General features: G+C 42.0%; 2 protein-coding genes and 1 long non-coding RNA gene across 3 annotated transcripts in view; all 3 read left to right on the top strand.

Moving 5' to 3' along the window:
- LOC114643526 (NACHT, LRR and PYD domains-containing protein 3-like) overlaps positions 1–27,530 on the top strand; it is a 2,412,635-nt gene that overhangs the window by 1,222,360 nt on the left and 1,162,745 nt on the right. The gene's annotated exons all lie outside the window — the stretch shown is intronic.
- LOC114643532 (butyrophilin-like protein 2) overlaps positions 1–27,530 on the top strand; it is a 678,491-nt gene that overhangs the window by 519,582 nt on the left and 131,379 nt on the right. The gene's annotated exons all lie outside the window — the stretch shown is intronic.
- Positions 6,280–12,727, top strand: LOC127527394 (uncharacterized). Its single transcript, XR_007934709.1, has 3 exons — positions 6,280–6,524; positions 10,318–10,413; positions 12,695–12,727. It is a non-coding gene; the product is annotated as an uncharacterized LOC127527394 (long non-coding RNA).

Here is a 27,530-nt window from a genome sequence, read left to right as displayed (position 1 = left end):
AAGACACACAATAATGAGATACAACAGATGACTAGCTAACCTGTGCCCACCATACAATATCTTAACGGGAGCAGCTGAAAGATGAAGAAGCTCAGTAATCCACCGACCCACCCTAACCCACTCTCACCTCAGAGTACTGCACCCTCCACCCATCCTTCTGCTGATACCAGCATAGGAGAGAGTTTCCTCCCACCCACAATTACAGCAGCCCAGGTAAGCAGAGAGCTGAGGAGACTTTGTGCCAGCAAAGCAGCGGGTCCAGATGGAGTATCACCATGACTGCGTTGGAGCTGGGGAGTCCTCTACAGCGCATCTTCAACCTGGAGCCTGGAACAGGGGAGAGTCCCGAGGCTTTGGAAAACATCTTGCATCTCCCCAGTCCCAAAAGTATCATGTCCTGGTGAGCTGAATGACACATGTGATGAAGACCATGGAGCGGCTGCTGCTTCACCACTTGAGGCCACAGGTCCACCACGCCCCTGACCCTCTGCAGTTCGCATACCAGGAGAAGGTGGGAGCGGAGGATGCCATCATCTACTGTATATGCTACACCGATCCCTCTCCCACTTGGACAGAGGCAGTGGTGCTATAAGAATTATGTTTCTGGACTTCTCTAGTGCCTTCAACACAATCCAACCTCGGCACCTTAGGGACAAGCTGACAGAGATGGGAGTAGATTCTTATCTGGTGGCATGGATCGTGGACTATCTTACAGACAGACCTCAGTATGTGCGTCTCGGGAACTGCAGGTCTGACATTGTGGTCAGCAGCACAGGAGCGCCACAGGGGACTGTACTTTCTCCGGTCCTGTTCAGCCTATATACATCGGACTTCCAATATAACTCAGAGTCCTGCCATGTGCAAAAGTTCACTAACGACACTGCTATCATGGGCTGCATCATGAGTGGGCAGGAGGAGGAGTATAGGAACCTAATCAAGGACTTTGTTAAATGGTGCGACTCAAACCACCTACACCTGAACACCAGCAAAGCCAAGGAGCTGGTGGTGGATTTTAGGAGGCCCAGACCCCTCACAGACCCAGTGATCATCAGAGGTGACTGTGTGCAGAGGGTGCAGACCTATAAATACCTGGGAGTGCAACTGGATGATAAATTAGACTGGACTGCCAATACTGATGCTCTGTGCAAGAAAGGACAACGCCGACTATACTTCCTTAGAAGGCTGGTGTCCTTCAACATCTACAATAAGATGCTGTAGATGTTCTATCAGACGGTTGTGGCAAGTGCCCTCTTCTATGCAGTGGTGTGCTGGGGAGGCAGCATAAAGAAGAGGGACGCCTCACGCCTGGACAAACTGGTGAGGAAGGCAGGCTCTATTGTAGGCATGGAGCTGGACAGTTTGACATCTGTGGCAGAGCAATGGGCACTGAGCAGACTCCTGTCAATCATGGAGAATCCACTGCATCCACTGAACAGGATCATCTCCAGACAGAAGAGCAGCCTCAGTGACAGACTGCTGTCACCATCCTGCTCCACTGACAGATTGAGGAGATCGTTCCTCCCCCAAACTATGCGACTCTTCAATTCCACCCGGGGGGGGGGAACGTTTGACGTCATTATACAAAGTTATTGTCTGTATACCTGCATTGTTATCACTCTTTATTTTAATATTGTTTGTTATCAATATGCTGCTGCTGGAGTATGTGAATTTCCCCTTGGAGATTAATAAAGTATCTATCTATCTATCTATCTATCTATCTATCTATCTATCTATCTATCTATCTATCTATCTATCTATCTATCTATCTATCTATCTATCTATCTATCTATCTATCTATCTATCTATCTATCTATTATATAGTGCTTTTCATATCTATCTAGTCTTGATCTGCTCAGGTCCACGATACATTTTACTGATGGTTAGAGAAAAAAGAAAATCAGCAGTTTGGGAAGCGTCTGCCGTGGCAGTATGAGACCACCAACAATCCATAAAAAAGATAATTATGAGTTTAATTAACAATGAGAATCGACTACTAATTAATAAACTGGTTGGAGTTTGAGGCCCTCACTTAAGTGTTCATCTGTTGGCTCAATAACTTCACATCTAATTTCTGTTCGGGTGCCATTTATGAAAAAATAAACAATCTAGAGGACCAAGTCTTAAAAAACAAGGACACTAGAATAAAGCGAAAAGAAGTCAATGAACAGCAGACACTGGGGACTGATGAAGATGATGATTAGAATGTAAACCTGCAGCCACAGTAGCCCTCCAGGACCAGTGCTGGACACCCCTGATAGACACAAAGTGACCAACAGGCCACCTCACCAAACAGCTGATGGCTTCTTAAAAGGCAACCCCTGTGAAAAGACCCCCAGTGACAGCCACTGTAACCCCACAGATCTTCTCTTCACGTAGGACTCTGGGAAGTCAAACTTTGTGAAAGGTTCTGCTTGGACACAAAGTCACAGAGAGATAGAAACATGTAGACCCCAGGTACGTGATGACTAAAGCCTTTAAAGACACTCGGCACATTCTGTTCTGCTCATTCTTGGTGGGCTCGCCAGCTGAACTCTTCTTGTCTGACATCTCTAAGAGGACCTGAAGACCGTCTGTGGTGAAGAGGAACAGTCAAGACATAAAGTGAGAGCTGGTGAGTCTACAAAAGGTCTTTAAACACCAGTAAGCCCAGTGTGCCAACAAGTGGGCATGGTGGGCATTGAGTGGCGATTTAGTGGGGGTCAGCAGGTCACTTTGTGTTTTAGCTGCTCATCAGTTTGTGTGACATTTAAAGCGTCCTGTCCTAGTAATTACTGCCCAGATGTCACCAAAGTCACTGTCTGGTGGATCTCAGGGAAGATTTAGAGAAACAAATGAGGGGAGCCAATCAGAAAGAGGCATTCAAGTCTTGGGGTCTGTTGGGCTCAGTAAGTGGGACACAAAATGATCAGGCGTGTCTTGAGTAATGGAGGAGTGAGCTTTTGGTGGATTGCCTTCTGTTAGTTGAGTTTACCTGTTTACTGTTTAGTGATACAGTCAGACAGAACATCCTAATGAAGGACAAACGAGACAAGGAAAGTGAAAAACACGTCACAAGATGTCATTGAGGATGAGATTAATAAAGTTAATGTAAAGATCAGCAGAGGGAATCAGGACGATTCTGACGTGAAGTCTGTCACAGTGACGGGCTGATTCTGCTGTGGTGATGGCAGCTCTGAGTCTTTGGCTGCTGCCTCCTCTCACCTGACTGAGCTGTGCAGTCTTTACAAACAGATTTGAGCTGAGGGCTACAGCGACATGTGGGAAAATGAATTAGCATGTGGTGTGAAGATATCTGCCCTGATGTGGCCCGAGTGGATTTGACTATCATGGCAGCACACTAACATTCAGCTCCCTCTATTCCTGTGTGAGGAAAGACATCGTCACTTATCATGACACTAAACCGTAACGAGCTAAGTAAGACCCCTGCCTGGCTGAGGTCCACTTTATACCTTCTGCGTTTTTCAATAAATCAACCCCACTCTGAATAGCGTAGACCCCCCAATTTATAAAATGATTCAATGTATGTAACTTTAATGATTATAGTCCTTCCTTTTACACGTATCATAGGCTTTTCAATATCACACATCACAGTACGTAGAGTTCTTTATTCCGCTGTGCTGTCATAACGTCACGTTAGTTCAGAGTCCATGAAAGGTGTCAGGAATTCCTATTAACTCTGTAAACTCAGCCTCATTTATACCCATTTAACTGGATATGACTTCATACATCACTCATTCTTCATGTTCTACCCCACAAAATAAAGTGCAGACATTTCTCTTTCAGTTTGTTTATATCCGGAGAAATAGTTTTGCTTTACACGTCTGTTACAGCAGAATAAGTTGTAAAATTCACTTGGAATGCTATTCCTATTTCCATAGGTGTTGGTAGAAGTTAACAAACCAAAAAGTGTCAGGGAATGTGTCAAGAGCACCCAGACAAATAACTGTTCTGAAATCTGTACAAGCAACATGTCTAGTTTCACTGTTTTGAAGCAGAACAACAAGCAGGATTCCTTTTCTCACTTTTACTGTTTTCAAATAAGAGCCCATGGCACACAAATTCATTATCAGAGACCCCGGCCTACGTGAACGTTTGAAGGGCTTATCCTACTCTTTTACAAATATATAAAGTGAGAAGTCAAGAAAAATCCATCCATCCATCCATTATCCAACCCACTATATCCTAACTACAGGGTCATGGGGGTCTGCTGGAGCCAATCCCAGCCAACACAGGGCGCAAGGCAGGAAACAAACCCTGGGCAGGGTGCCAGCCACCGCAGGGCAGTCAAGTAAAATGTCTCCTTTTATTAGCTAACTAATAAGATTACAATATGCAAGCTTTGCAGGCCCCTTTTTCAGGCAAAGATGTCATCCAGAAACTGGGGTCCCCTGTGTTTATAGAGACACCAGGACAGACACAACATTGGAAAACCTTAAAGGGAGACATCTTAAATGTAAATCATTAATAGACCTCTTCAGGTTAAGATTCATGTAGCAAGAGAGGAGAACAATGTCTGGCCAAGATCTTTGGATAAGATGACTGTCCAACAAAGTCTTTTGAAGTTTCTGATAAGTTTTTCCATACAATGTGGGTTTGTAGTCAGGTTGTCTGTCAGTCCGAGAGATGCAAACAATCCTCATATCAGGCCCTAAAACTCTTGTCTCTATTCACTCCATGTTGTAATGTGTTCAATTTTAGTTAAACTTCCCATTCTTTTCTCTCTTGCTGTGTTCTGAAGTTGCCCATAAGCCCTGTGACTTTAAAGTAAAGACCTTCTCACAGTGTCCATGGCTGCTGAAGTGGGCTGCTACAGGAACATCTGTGTTGCCAGGCTTGATGTGGCACCTGTGGACATTCATTCTCTGGTGGAGTGTTTGTCCAGTTCCTCCCACACAGAGTGCAGTGTCAGGACATTTCATGCAGAGGATGAGGTGGACCACATTAGATGATCTGCAGGAAAATGACCCCTTTATGTGATGTTCTAGTCGTCAGTGTGGTATAACTACACAGTCTGTATTATAAATGTGGGCACGTTTTACTAATTTTCTGTAGGCAGGGAGTTGTGCCATTTTCTGTTGGTTCACTTAGGGAACTTCAGACAATTTGTGGCCGCAGGTTTGGTGGTTGTCTGTATGCCAGGAGGGGAGGTTCTGGAAATCCATTTTTCATTGTGTAGCATTGGCTGAAGTTCTTTTATAATTTTTCAATGTGCTTCAACATGTGGGTTATAGGTGACAACAAAGGGGGTGCGGTTCTTGTTGTCTTTGTTTTTATATTCAAGAAGGTTGGCACGGACTGACAAGGACAGAAATATACTGTATATTGTAAAAGATAGCCCAGCCACAGACAGACACGACACCAAAATGTCCACAACACACACGTTTATTCTCCCTATTTACACTATTTACAGATTCTTGCTCAGTTCTTGTTCCTTCAGCTGCTTCCACTCCCCTCTCACAAGCTCCGTCCTCTTCCACCCGACTCCAGCTCCCCAAATGGAGTGAGGCGACCCCTTTTATCTTGACCCAGATGTGCTCCGGGTGCACGATGATGAACTTCTGGCAGCCCTACTCAGTGTGGCGGAAGTGCTGCCCTTGCACCAGGAAGCACTCTGGGCGTACAGCATCCATAGTCTGGTAGCACTTCCTGGTGTCACGGAAGTGCTGTCCTCCAGGGTTCAAGGACCATGCAGGCACCCAGGGAAGAATAGTGCCGCTCTCCCGGTCAATCCTTCCTCCAGGCGTCCCGGAGGGTCAGGGTCCCTGGCCGTCTGTCACAATATACTGTATATATTATTAACTGTTCATATTAGCATTTACTGTTCATCCTCAGTGTCTCCTCAGATGTTCTCTCTGTTTGTGTGTTTGTGCTCTCAGGTTTCTCTTTAAATCTCCTCCTCCTCCTCCTCACTGAGCACAGACAAATTTTCACTTTAATTTCTTTACAATTCACTTCTTCCTTTGCCTGACTGGTTCTCTCTGCCTGTTTCTCCTCAGACTGAATGATGGCTGAAGCTCAACTTTGTGGATTATTACAGGATGAGTTCACCTGCTCGCTGTGTATGGACACCCTGACTGACCCCGTCTCCATCCCCTGTGCTCACAGTTTCTGTCTGCTGTGCCTCACGGACTGCTGGGATCAGAGCCAACTGTGCTGAATGAAGTCGTCAAGAAATTACAGAAGGTAGGACTCCGTTCTCCTCCATTTCAGAATTATGCTGACCCTGAAGATGTGGAGTGTGACTTCTGTATTGGGAAGATGTTCAGAGCGGTGAGTCCTGTCTGACCTGCCCGGCCTCCTACTGTCAGACTCACCTGCAGCCTCACTTTGAAACAGCAGCCTGGAAGGACCACAAGCTGACTGATCCTGGTGGAAATCTGAAGGAGAAATTCTGAGCAAAACATCAGAAATGTCTGGAAATATTTTGCACAACTGATGAGATGTGTATCTGCTCAATGTCTGTGGTGACTGGACATAAAAATCATGAAATGGCTGAGCTGGAGACTGAAAGAGAAGAAAAAGTGGTGAGTGGGATTTACTGCCTAATAGAAATGAAGTAACAGGGGCTAAGAGATTTGTAAATGCAGAGTAACAGAGGAATCTATTCATCCATCTTACAAACCTGATTTTCAAAGGACAGAGAACAAGCTGAAGGCCATCCTGGTGAAACCTTGTGCATGGCATGGAATAGTCCAGGATGTGATGCTAGGTCCATGAACAGTCACGTTCTCTCATTACTCTGAGTTGAGTTTCTATCTGCTCTAATCCTTTGGGTATTTAATGCTGTGGTGGGCAAACTACAGCCAGCAGCCCAGAACTGACCCCTGAGAGGAGTATGAGAGGCACGTGAGCTACTCATAGACATGTCTAACATTTCAGCCCTCACAAGATGTTGCAGTTGGCTCGTGTAAACATAGTTGGCCACAATGCAGTATCCTCAGAACGTATCTCAGTACCCCACCACATGAATGGAGACAGTGTGTAGTGCTGTGACATGGAGGAGGAGAGCGTTTATCTGCACGTTTGCTTTGTGAGTTTGTATGTGGCTGAGCTCAGGCCTTTTTAAGAGACACGTTACAGTGACATGTGAACCAAACGATACTGCACTACAGAACCAGGTCTGAGATTCTTACAATAAATGCAGTTACAAATGTCAGTGTAGTATTACTGTAAAGATGTTCTCCGATTTTTATTAAAATTAAGTAGTCAAGCACTCAATTAGTGATTAGAAAAATTAGTGATTAGAAATCCTAAAATGTAGTGGAGCAGAAAGGACATTTTGAATGTCAAAGCTATGACTGATTGTCCCCAGTAATATATGAGATGAACTCACTGACTTTAACAATGTGATTAAAAAACATCACAAACACACAACACTGAGACAACAATTGAACTGACGCCCAGAGCTTTAGCCCGTATATATGGAGTAGAGTCGCTCTCAAAAATAACTCCCATCTTTCCACATTTATGGCACATGCGTGGTAACAAATATCAATTGTTTCTTCTTCTATAGAGAATGCCTCATGCGTCCAATGATGTATTTGTGATAGTTTGTTCACGCCTGAGAATTGTACTCGTAATTTATAGACGCAAGCGTATTTTTTTAGAAGCAACTTTAATTTTCAGAAGTGCAAGCGTAACTGACATGTGTGAAATGTAAATTTGGCTTAAATTATTATAAGTTCTTTTTGACAGTGATCTTACACCATAGAAAATAAATAAAAGTACGTCTTCTGCTATCCTTATGTTATTAAAATATTACATTTTTTACTGGGGATCATTTCCCAGGTACTCCCTGCAGGAAGTTATTCATGTTGGTTTCCTTTGGGTGCTCCAGTTTCCTCCCATAATCCAAAGACATGCAGGTCAGGTGTGTTGTCGATGCTAAATTGCCCTTTCTGTGTGTGTGTTGGTCCTGTGATAGGCTGGCACCCTGCCCTGATGTTTCCCCTGCCTCATGCCTGGTGATTACTGGGATAGACTCCAGCTGCCTCACCACCTCGCCCTGGATAAGCAGGTTAAGGGGCCGGTGGATGGATGGTTTATTGCAGTAAATGCGTTTGGGATATTTTATGATAAATCATCTAACAGCAGGTCTGAACCACAGACAGAGAAAGTGAAAGATGATTTGTGGTGACCTTTGACAATTTATGAACTTCAGCCATAAACTGAGCAGATCTCTTCATAGTTCTGGTGTCCTGGCTGGAAGGTGGTACAGAGACCTCCAGCACTGGATTTTCTGTTAATATATATAGATTTTCACCTGCAGTATCAGAGTTACCAGAGGTTTTGTGATCTCTGGATGTAAAGTAAGCTCTTGACAGAGACGAATGAGGATATTTGAGAACTGAATTGTGCAAATTTGGGTTTGGTCTCTGCATGTGGATTTGGCTACTATACTGTAGTTGAGAAGTCGTAGTTTGTGTTAATTAAATTCTTTTTGATTATTTCAGTTTACAATGTGAAACTAGACAGGGGGGTCAGTTATCAGCAATGTTCTTCTGATTCCATTTGAACCCCTGCTTACCCACCTTTGGAAGCAGTCAGAGCTAAAAGGCATTCAAAAAGGTGTTTCTTTATGTTAATGATATGGTGCTCAGTGTCTCAGATCACGGTCACGTGTATTAAATCTGTTAGGTGAATTTCATAAAAGTCAATTGATTAAGAGTGTTCTCCAGTCTGTGAATGCCAAACTAAACCTGGTTGCCTTTGTGTGATTGTGTCAGGAGATTGAAACTGCAGTAATCACTCAAAGATATCGAGACACTCTGAACGAGAGCAGAGGCTCCGAGTGGCTGGACATCTTCTCTTAAAGTCTACTTAATTTGACTCATTTTAGTTCAACAGCACATCCTTGTTTAGCTCTGTCTTGATAGGCAGATCCTCCACTCCTCCTTATTCTTTGGTCAAGAGTCCTGTCTTTAATTTGAATGCTCAATATTATGAAAATGCATTTCCTACTTAGGACTTTTATGGAAATATCTATTTAATGACATTTTAGAATACACTGCCTGTATTTTGTATGTTGTGAGTGAATGTCTGATAACTGACATGAGGATCATGTGGCACCAGTGATTTTATTTTTCCATGGGTATTTTTATTTTATTTGCTGTCAAAGTCAAAGTCAAAGTGAACTTTATTGTCATCTCAACCATATACAAGTATACAGATAGACGAAATTGTGATGCTCAGGGTCCACAGTGTAACAACATGACATGCAAATAATAATTTAAAAATAGAATTAAAATTTAAATTAAAATTAAAACACAAACAAGACAAGACATTGTACAAAGACAAAGAAATAGCAGCAATATTGAAATGTAAGATATGTAATATAATAAATAAATAATAAATAATAGATATAGAAAACACAGAAATTATCAGTGTATGATAATAGTTGGCTAAGACGTGTACACAATGACAGGTCAGAATGTTTCACAGCAGAAGGATAACAAGAGTGTCAAAATACTTAAAGGTCAGTAGGAGATTTTCAGTTCTTTTCTACTGCACACTCGTCTTTGCAGGACAGGGGCTCGCATGTATAAAAGTTCTGTTTCTAGAGGTGGTTGAGGCCGTGTGGAAGGACCCAGGGGGCAGCCTGGTGTTAAGGAGTCTAACAGCTTGCCATTAGCTGTGCCATTGCACAGAGTTGGTTGCCATTGGCTTGTGACATTAACTATTTTTTTTATCCTATTTTATCTTATTTATTTTTCTTGGGCATCAATACACAACATGTGAGTTAAGCAACATATTACCAAAATATAATAATTTAAGATTGGAGTATTCCTTTAAATTGGCCGTGTAACTGAACTAATCCCAGTCACTCACGTCTCAGTAATTTCACTGATCTCAACTGACAAAACACGTCACAAAATTCTCACAAGTCTGACTTGGGTTATCAAATGATGTCATAGGTCCTGTCATTGCAGCCATTATGTGTCCAAGTCCTCCTGGGTTTCTTCACCTACACAGTCCAGTATGTTATGGTGTGTGTGAACGTCTTCTACATTGCAAGAACTGACATGTAGAACAGTGTGCCTTCAAACTCTTTCATTCACTTGTCTGACTCTTCACTCTAACTGGTAAATTAAACCTTTCTTGTAATCTTGTGTTGCTATTTATATTTTTTGAGTCTAATCTGTGTGGCACCTACAGTGTCAATATGAAGACAAGTGTGACACAACAATGTAAGTTGTGTTACAAAATTTAAAAGAAGCGCATTGTAAAAAATGTCAGGCCTCACAAAGAGAACAAGAACACAAAAAGTGAAGGTGAATTCTGATAAGACCACGCATGTCCTCTTGTGTGTCCAAACAGAAACAGCTGCAGGTGACACTGAGTGACATCAGGAAGAAACTTGAGGAGAGAGAGAAGAAACTGAAGGAGACGAGGAGGGTGATGGAGCAGAAGAAGGTGAGTGGAATTAAGATGACACATCAAATTAAAGAACTCAGAAATACATGAAAAGCAGAGGAGCCATCAGAGCTTCACTGGTAATGATGAGTAGAGGCACAACAAGGAGAAGGATCAAAGATGATGTTTTATTTTATCCTCAATGGCATTTCACAGTCCACAGTGTTTCTTGTTTTATTCATTACAGATTCAGACAGTAGGACCCTAAATTAGTGAAACATGGACTCCCCCACCTAAACCCATGCTGACTGCTCACTAACACTCCTTTTCTTGACGTGTGTCTCTTAATCTCTCCTTTACTAATTGTTTCCATTAATGCACCTGTGATACATGCTAAGCTTACGTTAGTACCCTTCTAGTTCAAATGTAACCCATCCCAGCCCACTTTATCCTTCTCCAAGATTTCAGGTTTGTATTAAGCGTTATCCTCAGTCTTATGTGCACCAACACATGGCATAGGTAAGACGTTTGAGATGATCACTTTGTAAGTTCTGCTACTCAGCTTTGCTCTTTACTCTTTAAGTTTGGTGAACAAGTGTGTCACTCTGACCTCAGCTGTGTCATTTGTTCAATGACATGTAGATAACATTGGCAATGACAGCCATTGGCCAGGAAGGTAACACACCATATGAGACTGTCTCTGGAGCAAACCTTCATCTCAACTCCCTAATAATTCAATCCCTAACTATCACTATTGTTCCCTTTTTCTGGTGACTGGTTGGAGGTCATCAATTAGGATGTCTCATTCCTGCCTGGTATCTCAGGGTCTTAAAGCTCACCATCCAGCTATGAAAGATCATGTAAACAGATGGACACCTCTAGCTTTGGGGTTGATGATCATGGAGAATGTTCACCTCTTACCTTACACTTATATCAGACTGTGACCCATCTGTTACTACATCTAGCCGGTGTCTTGGCCTTGGCCACTTTAGAGTGCACACTAACCCCCCTACAACATCTGTGTGAGACAAACAAATATTAACCAAAGTAACAATGGCAGACTTACCAGTAACAATGAGCTGTTAATCAATGAATGAGATTTACCTCAATCTGGAGATGTAGACTCACAGCCCTGAGTCTGACATTGGAAAAAGGACGAGGGACAATAAATAAAGAACACAACCGTGTTTAATGTCTCCAACTGACAGGTTTCTCGTCATGACCAACATGGACCATCTCACAGCCCAAAGCAGAACACAGCTACCCCACACAGTCTCTGGTCCCTAAAGACTCTACAATTACCTTACAACACACAGGCTTTTCTTTACAATACCCAAACTACTTCTCTTCTTATTCCCTCCATTTCTCTAATCCCAAGTCCATCTCACTCAGCTGAGCAGTAGAGAATATTTTTATTAACAGACTCAGTGGACTGTCCAGCACATGGGAAGCACCAAGGGGCCCTTCTGGGTTAGAGTCCTCATCAGATAATCTCACTGTCCCCCAGTAGATCCTTCTAATAGCTCTACTGGACCTCAAAAGGGCTGAAGTCACCCAAGTGGGAGCACTGCTAGAGGGACACTGCCACTCAGCATACTGGATGAACATATTGAACTGGGAAACAGTCTCCCACCGCCCTCCATTATTCTACTCTCTTGTTCAATGTCAATGTCAATGTCAATTTATTTATATAGCACATTTAAACAAACATAGTAATGCTATGGCCAAAGTGCTTTACAAAAATAGAACAAATTAACATAAAACATAAATAGAAATAAAATATATGAACATAAAATAAAATACATAATAAATAGAAGTAATGTTATATACATAAAAAATAGAAGTAATGTAATATAATCACAAAGAGGAAGCCATCAGTATTACTGAAGGTCACGGAATGCAAGTGAGTAGAAATGAGTCTTTAATCTTGTTGTAAACAGTTCAATTGTAGACGACTCCTTTATATGATGAGGTAAAGAGTTCCACAGGCGAGGTGCGACAGCTGCAAAAGACCTGTCTGTCCCCCTTGGTTTTACACTTGGTACGAGGGACAACCAGAGACAGCTGACCAGAAGATCTAAGCACTCTAGATGGCTGATGTAAAACACACAGTTCAGATAAATAGGCAGGAGCAAGCCCATGTAAAGATTTAAAAACTAGCAGCAGGATTTTAAAATCAATTTGAAAAAGCTATTGTTCAAGCAAGGTACCACCAAACATCTTGGACAGGATGCCAGCCAATCCAAACTATCCTTTACAACATCAAATACAAACAAAAGTGTCTCATGACTGGTAATTCTTATCATGTGACTCAATTCAATTTCACTCTTTATTCAGTCAGATATCAGTGGAAAGAGAGGTAGAGGAAAATGAGCTTCACTGATCTGATGCACTGCATTGAAGAAGCCCAGAAGAAATTGGTTGAGATGATTAGAGAACAAGAAAAGAGAGAAACAGAGAAGGCTGAAGGAGTCACAGAACAACTAGAGAAGGAGATCAAGGAGCTGAAGAAGATATATGCTGAGCTGAAGGAGCTTTCAGAGACCAAGGACAACATCCACTTCCAGCAGGTGAGAGCAACACTTACAGGACATCTGAGTAGACTGGGGTGTGTGGAACCTGAGAACATTTAGAAAGAAATTTAGAAGATATGAGGGGTTAATACATCATGGCAAGAACATGCCTTTCAACCCATCACATAATGTCTTTTCAAATTCCCCTAATATTATCAAAATGTACAAAAGTCTGAGTTTCTGCTTCCATCTGCACTTTTTCCATGTATTTACTCTTGTCTGTGTTAGGAAATCGATTTGTATGAAGTTTATGCTCAGGTAACTTTATTTTAAAAGATGCCACCTGACAAAAGATGACATAAACTCCCTTAATATTTTTAAACCCCTCTGTCAGGTCACCTCCTAATGTCTCCATCCTAAAACTCATAAGATTCAGATCCTTCAAACCCCACAGTTCAGTCTCATCTCTCTTCTCTTGACTTTCTCTTGTGTTGTTAGGTCATTTCTCTAATATGGAGACCAGCACCACACACAATATTCCTGATGTGGACTCCGGATATGGAGATTCTCTTCTTGATTCATACTTCACACATCACAGGCGCTATATAACTCAGCTTCTCACTAGCCTTCTCTACTCTGTCTAGTTGAGGTTGGTGATGAGCACACAGTGGTGCACAAGTCTTCATCACAAGTTACACTTTCTAGTGTAGACCTTCCATTGTGTAATTATACTGAAGAGCTTTGTTTCTACATGTATCTAATTTCATAATTAATTTAATCTCAGAACTCTGAAGAGCCCATTGTCTTGCTTTCTGTGTCATGTCAGTTCTTCACCTGTCTGCCTGCTGTCCCCTCAGTCCCCTTATCTACACTCTGATGTCTCGGCTCTCACAGAGTCCTGCATTAAAGCTTATTGAAAGTCAAGTCGATATCTTATGTCCCACTACACTGAAATACTCTGACATTAATTACCAATAAATGAATGAGAGGTGATCTCCACATTTCAATCCCAGTTGACTGCCCATCACATGTGTGGCGCTGACACATAACGTATTTTACTGGTTTGTCTTCTGTCTCTCTGTTGTGTCCTTAATTTGTAGCCTCTCTCCATCTGGGGCACAGATAAAAACTAGAAGGATTAAAATAGGCGTTTTGGGCAGATAGTGCAATAGTGGGGACCTTTGTGCAGTTTGATAAGTTGTGAGGATTTCTGGGAGCTTGCTATGGTGATAGATGCCAACCTACAGTTAAATAAGGAACATAAAAGATAAAGGGATGAAACAGGCAGACCATCTAAGACTAGTGAGACGATTGTCTCATTTGGGTATTGAGTCCTCTTTTGTTTTGGAAGTGGCCACCTCAAAGAATTTCATAACATGGCTGTTCCTGACCTGACAAGGTACATCAAGAAATGAACAGGACTGTTTGGAGGATCGAGATTGGGTTAGCTGTTGTAAAGGACAGCCGGGTCCCATGCCCGGCAGGGACGCCCCTGCTGCATCTGTTCCAGGGGAGCCACAGTGGGCAGCTCAATACCTCCCCCGGGATGCTTGGTGGCAGCCTCCCTGGCAGACGATGATTCCCCAACCTGGCGCATGGCTCCATGGGACATGGAGTCCTCCACAGCCTGGTTGGGGGCCTGGATGGCCGCCAGGGGGAGCTGCATGGACTTTGCAGCCCGGCTGGTCAATTCCTCAGCCCCACCCGGAAATGCAATTAGTCCCAGGTGATTAAGCACCTGGAATACTTCTGGGTGGGGTATAAAAAAGGCCAGCCACCACCACTCAGGAGAGCCAGAGTCAGGAGGAGGAGGACTAAGCCTGAGGAGGAGTGTCTTGTCAGTGAAGTTCCTGATTGGTTCTTATTAATTGTCAGTGTGGTGCAGCGCCTCCCAGTCATTTTCTTTTGTCTCTTTTCAGACTTCTGTCCACTCACACTGGACATCAACACGGCACACAGTGACCTCCATCTGTCTGAAGGGAACAAGAAGGTGACACGTGAAAGGACAAAGCCTGAATATCCTGACCATCCAGACAGATTTGACTACTGGGAACAAGTTCTGTGCAGAGAGGCTCTGACTGGGACTCGCTCTTACTGGGAGGTGGAGTGCACTGGAGACTGGATTCTGATTGGAGTCGCATATAAAGGACTGAGCAGGAAAAGAAAGGACTTGGTGTGCAGCTTTGGAATAAACGACAAGTCCTGGAGTTTGCTGTGTGCTGATTCCCAGTACGCTGTGCGTCACAATGATGAGGAGACTGAAATCAGCGCCCCCTACAGTCCCAGAATAGGTGTGTATCTGGACTGGCCTGCTGGCTCGCTGTCACGGTGACGCTGAGGTCAGACAGGGTGATGAGGAGGATCTAATGGCTGAATGTGATCAAGGAAAATGACATAGTGGTAGATCGAGCCAGCCATAGTGTGTCAACAACAGTTAGCAGAGCCATGTCAGTGGAATGGCCCATCTTGTAGCATAACTGATTAGCGTCAAGTAATCTAATCTTGGAATTAAAAGACCTGGTTAAAGTCAGCATGTTTAAGAGTTTTCGATAAAAGGAGAGGAGAGACTGGTCTGTAATAATCTACCTGAGAATGGTCAACTGTGGGCTTTATAAAAAATGGAATTATGAGGGCCTGTTAGAACATCATAGTAAAAGTGCCTGTTCTGATTGAAGTGTCATTGATGTGTGTGACTGCAGACATGAGTGAGATAGACACAGTCTGAAGGATGAGTAGAAGGGCGACCTTAGAAGGAGGTTGGAAATGTCAGTGGTGGAGAAAGAAAAGAAAGAGGAGAATAGTGTGGCGTGTTCAGGAGGAAGCAAACAAGTTAGCAGGAGTGATGAGAACTGAGAACTGATGGCAACCACTGTGATATTATGGGTCTGTGCGATGTGCATTTGACACGAGTAAATGATCAGTAAGTTTTTGGGTGAGGTATAGGTAGTGTGGTGGAGTGGCTCCAGAAGCAGCTGTGGAAATTGGTGATTGACCTGTTCCTTCATTAGCACTTGATTCATGAAGGCCTCACTTGTGTCCCATTGGGTTTTAACACTAGAATCCCTGAAGCCTACGAAAAAACTCATAATGCGGGCCCACCTTAAATTCCTTCGCACCTCTCCATCAGTGTCTTTTGTTTTGTAAATGTGTCAATCAGCACAAGCAGCAAGCAGCCTGCTATCCCATCACCCCCTGCTGCTGCAGCTTTAGTTATACACAAAGTTCTGCCAGTTCAAATCTGTTTACCAGGGTGTAGATGGTAAATAATACTGTATATATATATATATATATATATATATATATATATATATATATATATATATATATATATATATATATATATATATATATATATATATATATTGTTGGGGTTGTATAAAATGTTTAATTTCCTCTTGGGGCAAATAAAATAATCTTATCTAATCATCCATCCATTAACACAAACATTTGCTCTTTAATCCACATACTGTATGCTTACCAGTTTACCAAGTCCTGAAAGATCATCCTATGTATGCTACTCCTTCTCCTCCAATTAGTACTCCTCCACTTGCTGCTCCAGATCCTCTTGCTACTCTCATGTGTCCCCTGTAAGGATTCAATGCAGATGACAAATTAGGAGTGCATTTCCATCCCTGTCTGTCTCCTCTGTCCCTTGAGAAGATGATTTCTAGTTGTTTGATAGCTGGCACAGTAAATAATCACATTTTTATTCTCACCACATAATTCACCACATTTCACAGCCTGCTCCTTATCTAAACAAAATGAAAATTGTCCATCACAGAGTCCTGCCACCTCGTGCTAAAGGCTCCTCTGCGTGTCAACACCATTTAGAGGGCAGGCTGCCATTAAAGCCTCCTTCCATCAGACCCCACTTACCGTCTTGCTGTGCCCATCACAGTATGGAGGCTCTGGCTGTCTATTTCAGTGACCTCAACACCACGGCTGTCCACACACACACACTTTATGGACTTCAGCTATTCAGAGGTCCTCTAATTCTCAATAAGTATGTTAAAGGCTTGGTGATGGCACTGAACTTTCAATGGGAAAAATGAGAATTTTTTTTCATTTTTTTTGCATGATTATCTTTCTATTATTCTAAAGTCAAAGACAGCAACATGAGAAATTCACATATAACAAAACACCAACCTTATACCACTGGATTGAACTCCAAAACAGCCATTAAATCCAAACTTAAAAACCCCTTCAAAGCACAAGCCCTAATCTGAGACCCCCTCTTTTAGGGCTAGTTTTTTTTATTTTTTTTTTAAAAAAGAACACAAAGCAATTGAAATCAACAAAACATATTTCCTTTTGACAAATGTTACTGTCTTGCATGTTGTATGAGCCTGCATACTCTATGATTTCACATACATATCACATATATTTTACACAGCGCAGTCTGATCTTGCTCAAAGCAGCCAATTTCAGTCATTGCCACATTGCACTCCTTACAATATGTGTTGCTTTGGTGCCTACTTTTCAATTGTCTGTTGCTGCACTTTCTCACATATATTGTTAGTGTGTACTGTAGAGAGACAAGTCACCCGTTTGACATCATGCCATGCCACTGCCACCAAGTTTTCTGCCCGCATGAAAACTGTATTGTCACCTCTTTTCATCTTCAGCCTGTCTGGCTTCAACTGTGAAGCCATGTGTCTCCTGTTCACCCTCACTGTGCCACAAGCTCCAATTCCTCTGCTCTGTAGCTCCATGAACAATTCTGGGCATGTATAAAAATTGTCCAAATGTACACAACATGACCCAAATGTTCAAAGACCTGAAGCAGCTCCAGCACAACCTGACTTGTCAAGGGACAGTTCTCTCTTTGAAAGAAATACTTTCCTGTATATGTAATTACTTTCAGGCAGAAACCAGTGTTTGCTTCTACCAGTACAAAATCCTTTATGCCATACTTTGTGGGCTTGTCTGGCATATATTTGTAGAAAAAAAGGTGTCCCTTTTATTTTATCATAGATTCATGCACAGACAAATCACAGCCAGGCTGATCAAATTGTTTCTATGTTGGTTCCACAATGTCAAGCAGGGGCTGAACTTTATACATGGCGTTATAGCCTGGCTCACCCCTTGGGATTTGCTTCTGTTTATTACAGAAGTGAATAAAACTTTGCAGCATCACATACCTATCATCACGCTGCATAACCTGTCCAAAGCCACCAGGGGACAAAGCACGTTTGGACCAATGCTCCCTGAAGTTATATCGCCAGTTCTGTCCCATCCCTATTTGTAATGCCACAGCGCGCTTCATCTCGTCTTTTGTTGTGGGTTTCCACTTTGAAAAACGAGAATACGATGCAAGCGCAGCCCGCGATTCAAAAAATTTCTCTGCCTACCTGTTTGTCTCATCTGACAGTAGCTGAAATGCAGCATCAGGAGAGAGCAGCCTGAAGTAGTTCAGCAGCTGGTGATCTGTCGTGTCCAACAGCAAGCCATGCCGTCTTGTAAAGTCCAATAGCCAGTTCAGCTCCCACGGATCAATGTCTGTGTATTCCTCCAACGCAAACCTTGCCGTAGGTGCATCGGCTGCACGAATGCGCTCAGCTGGCAGCGGATCAGCTGGCGTGGCATCGGCTGGTGTCCGATCAGCTGATGCCGGCTTCTCACTCTCTTGTTCGATCTCCTGATCATTGTCAATAAAATCCGATTCTGAAAAATCAGAATCCGACTCCGCGATAATGCGCAAAACATCGTCTGCCGAGTGTTTTCTTTAATGCACTCACTTCGCTCCCTTGTGACATGTCGATGCCATCTTGCCATTGTTTACATTTCACAACTCACGCACATGCAAGAATTAGTTGCCGAGTCAACGAGTCTAGCACTCCTCCAAGCACAGAGGGAATGCCTGTGACGTGACAGTGAGATTTGTCGCCATTAACAGCTGATTGTCGCCCTCTATCCCTGGATGTCGACTTTTGTCGACATTCGCCCTCAACCCCTCCTGTCGACAAAAGTCGACATCCGCCCTAAAAGAGTTAACAAAAGGAAAAAAGTCAAAGAGACACAACAAGGGTCTGAGACAGAAACAGTTTATATTAACAGAAACACGGACACCGAGGATGTGAAGAAAGACGACTGGAGACAAGAATCGTTACTTGTAAGAGACCACCAGGGCTCCTGATTAAGAAAACAAAGGGGAAGGCATTTTAAAGGTTCAAGCAGCTCCTGAAATGTTCACAGTTAGAAGCCACTAAAACACCTTGGAGACCCCGAGGAGGGCCTGATCAAGGGGGTCCTCACATCAGAACAAATCAGGACATCGAGCGCACATCACTTATCAAATGCTGACAATCGTTTGTGTCGTCTCGGTGTGAACACAAGTCTCCTCTAAACTTATTGTTTGGCTCACTCCTTTATCCAAGGTGACTTTCAACATTTAAGATCCATTTTGTTTTATTTCTTTTGTATTTCCACGTGGAGCACCGGCAGGTGAAGTGACACAACATGTCAGTATTGGGATTGAAGTCCAAAGCCCTGCTGTTCTGTCAGAGTCGTGTTTACTGACCACAGCTCAGCATTTAATTCTGCTGGACGGGCAGACCTGATGACCAAACTCCTCAATTTAGGACTCAGTGCCACTGCAGTTGGGTTTTTGACTTCCTAACCAACAGACCTCAGCATGTGTGAATGGCAGCGTCACATCTTCCAAGCTGACCCCCAGTACTGGCACTCCACAGGCTAGTGTGCTGAGCCCCTCTTATGACTGTGTGGGCACACAAGGCTCACTTCATCATTAAATCTCATTGTTACTTGGCCACGTCAAGCCTCATTTTTAACAATAATGAAATGACTTATAGAGAAGAGAAGAGGTCTACCTGCTGACTCAGTTGAGCCAGGACAACAATCATCACGATGTAAGACCCCTGCCATGTGTCAGCAGTAAAGTGGTCTCATGTTCAGGCCAGATGGTGGTGAGAGCTGGCAGTGGACGAGTGAAGCATCTGAAGTTCACGGCTGGATGTCTGCTCTCCAAATGCTCCTCAATGTTTAGACAGAATTCCGTCACGTTCAGGACGTTTGCTCTTATTCATGGCAGGGTGAGCTAAATGTGACTATTGTGGAGGATTTGGGGTATCAAGTGAAGAATCTGTTTGCTTTGTGATTTGAAGTAGATCAAGATTAGATAACAAAGAATTCATGTCTTTAGGAGATGAAGAGCATTTGGATGAAAATAATAGGAGCATTATTCTAAAATGATTTCTGTAATTAAATTAATTATAAACATGGCTGTAAATACTAAAGAGTCGGGCTTGGGTCATAAACTGGTAATAAAAATCTAAACACGCAAATTCAAGAAAACAGAGCAGAAATGTCCTAACACCACTTTGTTCAATGAAGTGCCTTTTAGCTTCCTCTACTGCTGAGCAAAAATGAAAGATTTAAATAAATTTGATTAAAAACTCAGACTGTAAATCAAGTGCACTTCAGTGTTTTATACACACAGAACAATGACAAAGAAAATGTTGTGCAATGTGCGTTACACGATTGGCAGTATTGCTGTACGTGACATGGCGATGTTTACTCACAACACAATACTAAATAGAAAATAAAGAAATAAATGAACAACTACGTGATATCAAAAGTGAGACAACCTGCTAGGTGTGAGTGACACAGAGGACAGGCAGGCATCCCGCTGGACAATGACATGACTTCAGGATAATGTGGAAGGTGCCAGGGGTTCAGAAGTGGATTCTGGAAGTGCATCCCTCCTGGGGTCCCCGGGTGCCGTAAGGCCGCACTGTCAGTGGAGGACCACCCAGGACCCTAAACAACTCAGAAGAACTCCACACAAGTCATACTGGGTCACAAGAAGCTGTGATGGGTCCAATTTAAAAGGAGCCCACCGCCTCCTGACTCTGACCTTGACAAGGCTGCACTTCCCATAAAACCCTGTGGGCAACACTCAGCTGGAGGAGGAAGAGGAGAAGGTTTACTGTTTGTTTGGTGTTGGCTGAGTTTCATTGTGTTTAGTGCTTATTGGATTAGAAATATCCATTATTTAAAGCTGTGGCTGGGTTAGACGTTATTGGGTCTGGTGGCACCCCCTACTAGTTACATAGGAATTGATGACAATTTCATTATAATTACGTTTAATAAAGAAGACTGTGACATACAATTCTGACTCTCATAAACTGAGCACAAGGTAACGTCCAGGACTTGCAGCTCTAAACTCTTTGTGTGATTTACATGCGACTGAAACTAAACGAGTTTCTTCAGCAAAGACCTGAATTAAGCTTTAACTGTCGAGATTTAGAACTCTTGTGTTTTGTCAGGCATTTGACGGCACACTTGTTCTAAAGCTACCTTAGCTTCGAGTGAGAAAATAGATTTTAATTTATTTTAATTTACAGTAGAGATTAAAGAGATTAAATTGTTTGTGATGAATCCCCTGATTGTCTCTCACATGACAGATGGACCAGAGACAGAATTGACAGAAATCCTCCAGCAGCACACCCTCTGATTCTACTCACCTGTGGGCAACTATCGCAGCTTTTATGGTTGAAGGTGATTCCTTCAACGGGTCAGCTGGAAAATCAGAAATCTGAAAAATAAGAATCAGAGTGTGAGGAGGCTTTAGGAATTAGAAAATAGAATTCAGATGACCTGCTGTTTAAAAGTATAAGGAAGAAAACTATCAACAGGAACCTGCAAAAAAAAAGGTTTTGTAGACGTATTTGTGTATAAATGTAATAAGTCAGAACTCACAGAAGTCATCGCCATCGAGCACAGGCACAGCAGAACAAGCAGGGCGGTGAATCTCATCATGGCGGTGGTGCTGACGCTCAGACGTCTGTTCAGGTCAGCAGCAGCACCTCCTTATATTACAGATCAGGTGGGCGCAGCGCAGTTTTACATGGTGGTCATGACGTCTAATGGGGTGGAAAGACAATTCAAATCAGATCTCATTTACAATGGAAGAAGATGAAGTACAGAGAGCGTCAACCAAATCACAAGCCATGAAGTTCAGGTGTTCAAGTTTCTATAAGCTGTGCGTTCAGAAGGAAATGTCAAATTCTGACATCAGACGAGTGTGTAATTATTATAAGTAAGAAACATTCTGTTGAAGAGTCACAGAGTTAAACCTAAAACTCATCTTTCATGTCAGAGGTTATTTCATCTTGTATGCTTTGTATATTTTCTGTTGTTCATTCAATAGCTGCTCCTGATGGGCAAACAGATCCCCAGTACAAGTTAATGAAACGAGTGGAGCAGCAAAATGAAAATTCTTAGCCAAAGCCAAATTTCATAAAATGGAAGGATGAACACCAAATGGCAACTCTCTTTTTAATTATTATTTACAGATTTCTTATTAAGTCATTGAATAAAACCTAAATAAAATGAATTTCACTTTTGATGTATTATATTTTTATTAAATTGTAATCCTTTAATTACTTATTAAATAACAATATATATTTTTTTAAACTGCAAATAAAGAAATAAAACAGTAACAAATCATGAGTGGAGTGAGCTTGTCATGATGTCTATTCCTTGCTTATTAAGTTGAACTTCATCAATGTCGTTACTTGCTGTCCCAGTCAATTCCCTTTTCTCCCACTATGATCCCCTCTCTTTCTCTTTCTCTTCCTCCTTTTCCCTTCATTTTTCCATTTGCTATTTCTTTTGTAGCTCGTTGTAGATTATCACCATACATCACAATGACTTAAACAGACCACCACAGTCCTCAGCAGTGTGACGTGTCTGTCTCTCCCTGTAGAACAGGAGGTGCTGTTTGTGATTGTGGATCTCAGACGAGTGTGTAATTATTATGAGTAAGAAACATTCGGTTGAAGAGTCACAGAGTTAAACCTAAAAGTTGTCTTTAATGTCAGAGGTTATTTCATCTTGTATGCTTCGTATATTTTCTGTTGTTCATCCAATAGCTGCTCCTGGTGAGCAAACAGATCCCCAGTACAAGTTAATGTAACAAGTGGAGCACCAAAATGAAAATTCTTAGCCAAAGTCAAATTAAATAAAAAAGAAGGCTGAACACCAAACGTCAAATCTCTTTTTTTAAATATTATTTACAGATTTGTTTTTGAGTCATTGCATAAAGCCTAAACTGAATTAATTTCACTTTTACTTCTTCCTGTTTTTCCATTTGCTTTTTCTTTTGTAGCTCTTTGTAGATTCTCACCACACATCACGATGACTAAAACAGACCACCACAATCCTCGGCAGTGTGACGTGTCTGTCACTCCCTGTAGAACAGGAGGTGCTGTTTGTGACTGTGGATCTCAGATGTTTTCAAACAGCGTCACACATTCAGCCACATATCTGCCTTTTTACTCTTTTCACCTAAAATGTGCCTTTTCTGTTAGTTTTGGCAAATTATTTTCAATGCCTAAAAATTTTGCACCCCCTTTATTGAAATCCCGACAGTGAATAGCCCCTTTAACTGTCGTTCAACAATAAATTAATGGACTGATAGTGATGGACTCCAGTTATGGTCATCAGTTTCACACAACTTTGTTTAAACAAACGAGTGTCTTTATTGCTGCTCTTTATATAATCAGTCATTTGTAAAGGTAGTATTCGTATTGTACTTGTGAATTTGTATGATAGAATTTTAACATCTTATTAAAAAAAGAAACATCCTCTAACAGGACAACTGAGTAATCAGGCAGGAGAAAAGCTGTTCATTGTATCTTTTAATTACTCCTCTGCAAAATACCTTAGAAGGAGCGTTCATCAAAATCAGTCTGTTACAGCCTGGTCAGAGAACACAAAGAATGGAGGTTCATGTTATAAACTACTGAATTTACATACAGTGTCAATCAATGCATACATTTACACTGGTTGGTTCGTTGGTTTACACCCACATGATTTATATAAAATAAAAGTCTGTTATATTATATTCTGGTTCATCTTATACCTTTGAGTTGTGCCACCACCCTTGTAATGTCTGTGCATATAACGACTGTCCATTCTCGTTTATAGGACATCTGCTGATCTCTTAGTCTTCTCTTAGTCATCCTTCAGTACATTTTGTATGTTACATCAACCTTTCTTCTGGTACATTCTTGATTTACTTGACCATCTCAGTATTTTTCCTAAACCCATTCTTATATTTCAGTGTACATGTTGTTGTTCACTTGACCTTCATCTGGTGTCCTGGTGTGCCTGAACAGGTTTCTGACGTTTATTAAGTCTTTTTGCTATTTGTTTAAGATGAATGCGATGTTACCCTAAAATTATTCTTCCACAATCTGACACATTAAAATAAAACAAACCACAACCACTATGAACTGATGCCTCCTGCCTGTAGAGCAATAAAAGAAAAAGAAGGGAAATGTGGCAAGCAGGTGTGACCAGGGAATCATGGGACTGAGAAAAATAAATGGGATGCAGCAAACAAATCGTAGGAAATGAAAGAATACGATAAAAGAAATGTGTTAAACATGATCTTCATGGCCACGACCCTCATGAGATGATCTTTAAATATAAATAAGTACAACATCATATCATAAAGATCTTAAAGCCACTTAACTCACATCGACTTCACAGAAGACCACTGCCTGTTACTACTGCTTACTACCACTGCTATGCCAGCAGCACTGGGCACGAGGTAAGAAAGGCCCTTGGCAGGATGTCCATATCACACACACACAGAGCCAATCAGGACTGTTTGGGGACATGTGAGGAAAACCAGAGTGCCATAAGAAAAACCCACAGAAACACGGAGAGGACCTGCGAACCCCTCACAGATGGACCCTGGCCAGAGATGAGACCAGAGGACTCTGGAGCTGTGATAGATAGATAGATAGATAGATAGATAGATAGATAGATAGATAGATAGATAGATAGATAGATAGATAGACAGACAGATCGATAGATAGATAGATAGATAGATAGATAGATAGATAGATAGATAGATAGATAGATAGATAGATACTTTATTACTCACATACTCCAGCAGCAAAAAATATTAAATTAAAGAGTAATAAAAAATGCAGGTAAAAAACAGACAATAACTTGAACGTTTACCCCCTCTGGTGGAATTGAAGAGTCGCATAGTTTGGGGGAGGAATGATCTTCTCAGTCTGTCAGTGGAGCAGGACAGTGACAGCAGTCTGTCGCTGAAACTGCTCCTCTGTCTGGAGATGACATTGTTTAATGGATGTAGTGGATTCTCCATAATTGATAGGAGCCTCTTGTGAGGGAGCATCGCTAACTCAGCACTGTGACATCTCAAAAAGAAAGAAAACAAAGTGGAAGAAATGGATACTCCTGAGGAAATGCATCCTGACTAACAGAGACTCCGATAAAAGAAGCTTCTCCAGAGCGACTTACTGAGAGGATTCGTCATTTCGACTTTGTGATTTGGTCCAGCTGACAGTTTTGAAGTGTGTAGTGTTCTGAATAACCCAGCTATGATTCACACTGCCTGTTGATTGTGAATTATTTATTTTTTCGGTGGGGACCCCAGGAACGCACCCAGCCTTGGCCTGACTCACACACACACTCCCTCAAAGAGACAAAAAGCAAACAGAATTAAAACACAAATTCACTAATGTAATAAACAATAATAAAGTAAATCTAATGACACAAACTAAAACAATCCCACCCCAGTTCCCTTTCCAGCGATTATACAATAAACACAAACTAAGCAACAAACAAATAACAAAAACCACAAATGATGAAGTCCATAACAAAGCCCATAGGAAATGTGAACCGATGTTGTGAAATGATGGAGTTTGAATAATCCAGAGATCAGCTCGCTGTAAGTAGATGTAAAGAACAGTCCTACCGGTATATCCTGAAGATGAAGAGTGATGGCATCAGGAGTGCTCCTTATCTGAAGTTTAATGAACAATCCAATTCAGTCCTCACACAGCAGGCAGACCCCAGACTGTCCATACACACGAACAGGAGATAATCCAGGACAAGAACATTAATCCATAGGCCATGAACGGGAAGACAAAACGGACAGAACTCCAGACACAAAACAACCTGTCTCCTCTGAGTAACTGGGCTCCCTTTAAAACTCACATTGTCCTTCTTGTCCCCAGCAGCCCCTGCACACTTAGCAGGCGTCCAGTCAGATCAACTGCAGGGATTGCTAGGAGATGAAGTTTTTACTGCCCAGTAGCACTGCTACAAGCCACTTGTAAATGTAGAAAGTGAGGGGAAACCGGATCGTTTGCCCCTATTGGTTGTAACAGGGTCTGGAGGTGCTTTAATAGGGTGAAACTATCTTCCTTGATTAAGGCTAAAACATTTTGGTATATTTCAGGTGACTGATCAAATCAAGGCATTGCAGTTAAAATATGGTTGCCTTTTCAGTGGAGAAATGGGGATTGTAAAAGGTATCCTGGCCAAACTGTACGTATCTGACAATGCTATTCTAAAATTGTGTAAGTCAAGCCCTGTGCCGTATGCAGTTAGAGATGCAGTGGATGAACAGTTGGACCTCTTAGTACAACAAGGAGTATTGACCGCAGTATCGTATACCGATGGGCAGCTCCATCAGTATGTATCCCGAAGTCAGATGGGAGTATACGTATTTGTGGGGACTGTAAGACCACCATTAACATGTGGCTGGATGTTGATTCCTACTCTATTCCCTGTACTCAAGACTTGCTAATGGTAAACAGTTTAGTAAAACTGATTTAGCACAAGCATATCGGCAAGTTGAACTGAATAAGGAAAGCAAGACATATTTAAATATAAATACATAGAAGTGACTGTTCCAGGTAAACAAATTACACTATGGAATAGCCAGCGCCCCTGCCATTATCTGCTGCATTATGGACACAGTTTAGCAAAGTTTGAACAACGTGATCTGCTATTTGGATGACATTTTGATTACCAGGCTCGGCCAGGAGGAGCACTTAAAGAATCTGGAAGCTGTGCTGAAAAGGCTAAAGCAATGTGTTAATTCAGAAAACTGATCATTCTTTTAGAGTCAAGTGAAGTATTTAGGGCACATCATTGATAGTGAGGGAATAAGGCCTATAAAAAGAAAACACTGAGGTAATTGAGGGGGCCCTCATACCCCAGAATGTAACAGAACTGAGGTCACTCCTCGCTCTAGAGAATTATTATGGACAATTTATTCCCAGCCTTTCTACACTTATTAAACCAATGACAGAGTTACAGCAGAAGGGACAGAAATGTGTGGGGTCAGACCAGTGCATTCAGATTGTGTGAAAACCAAACAACGACTTTGTTCAGAAACATTACTGGTTTATGTTGGTCTGAGCTTCAGAGGGCGATGCTTCAAGCTGTGGTGTGGGAGCTGTTGTTGTACACAAGTACATAGAGAGCACAGCGAGGCCCATTACATACTGTATGCTTCTTGGACTCTCAGTCAGGCTGAGCAAAACTATTCACAGATTGTAAAGGAGGCACTTGATATTGTTTTCAGGCTGTTCAAATTTCATGAATATCTTTATGAGTTAGTCATTGATCACGAGCCCCTAATCACAATTTGACATCCAAAAACAACAATTCCCACTTTAGCTTCTGTAAGACTACAAAGATGGGCATTAATCTTGGCATCTTATCAATATGAGATCTGATTTTTAAAAATCTGCCGATGCCACTCAAAGAGATTGGTCCAAACTCAAGCTCAGAGTACAACGTATCTTTCTTAGACGCTCATCCAGTTTCAGCAGCAGACATTGCTCAAGCGACAGGAAGGGATTA

The sequence above is a fragment of the Erpetoichthys calabaricus genome, chromosome 4, assembly GCF_900747795.2.
Source record: "Erpetoichthys calabaricus chromosome 4, fErpCal1.3, whole genome shotgun sequence".
In the NCBI taxonomy this organism is placed as follows: domain Eukaryota; kingdom Metazoa; phylum Chordata; class Cladistia; order Polypteriformes; family Polypteridae; genus Erpetoichthys; species Erpetoichthys calabaricus.
This window is presented reverse-complemented; position numbering and strand designations above follow the sequence as displayed.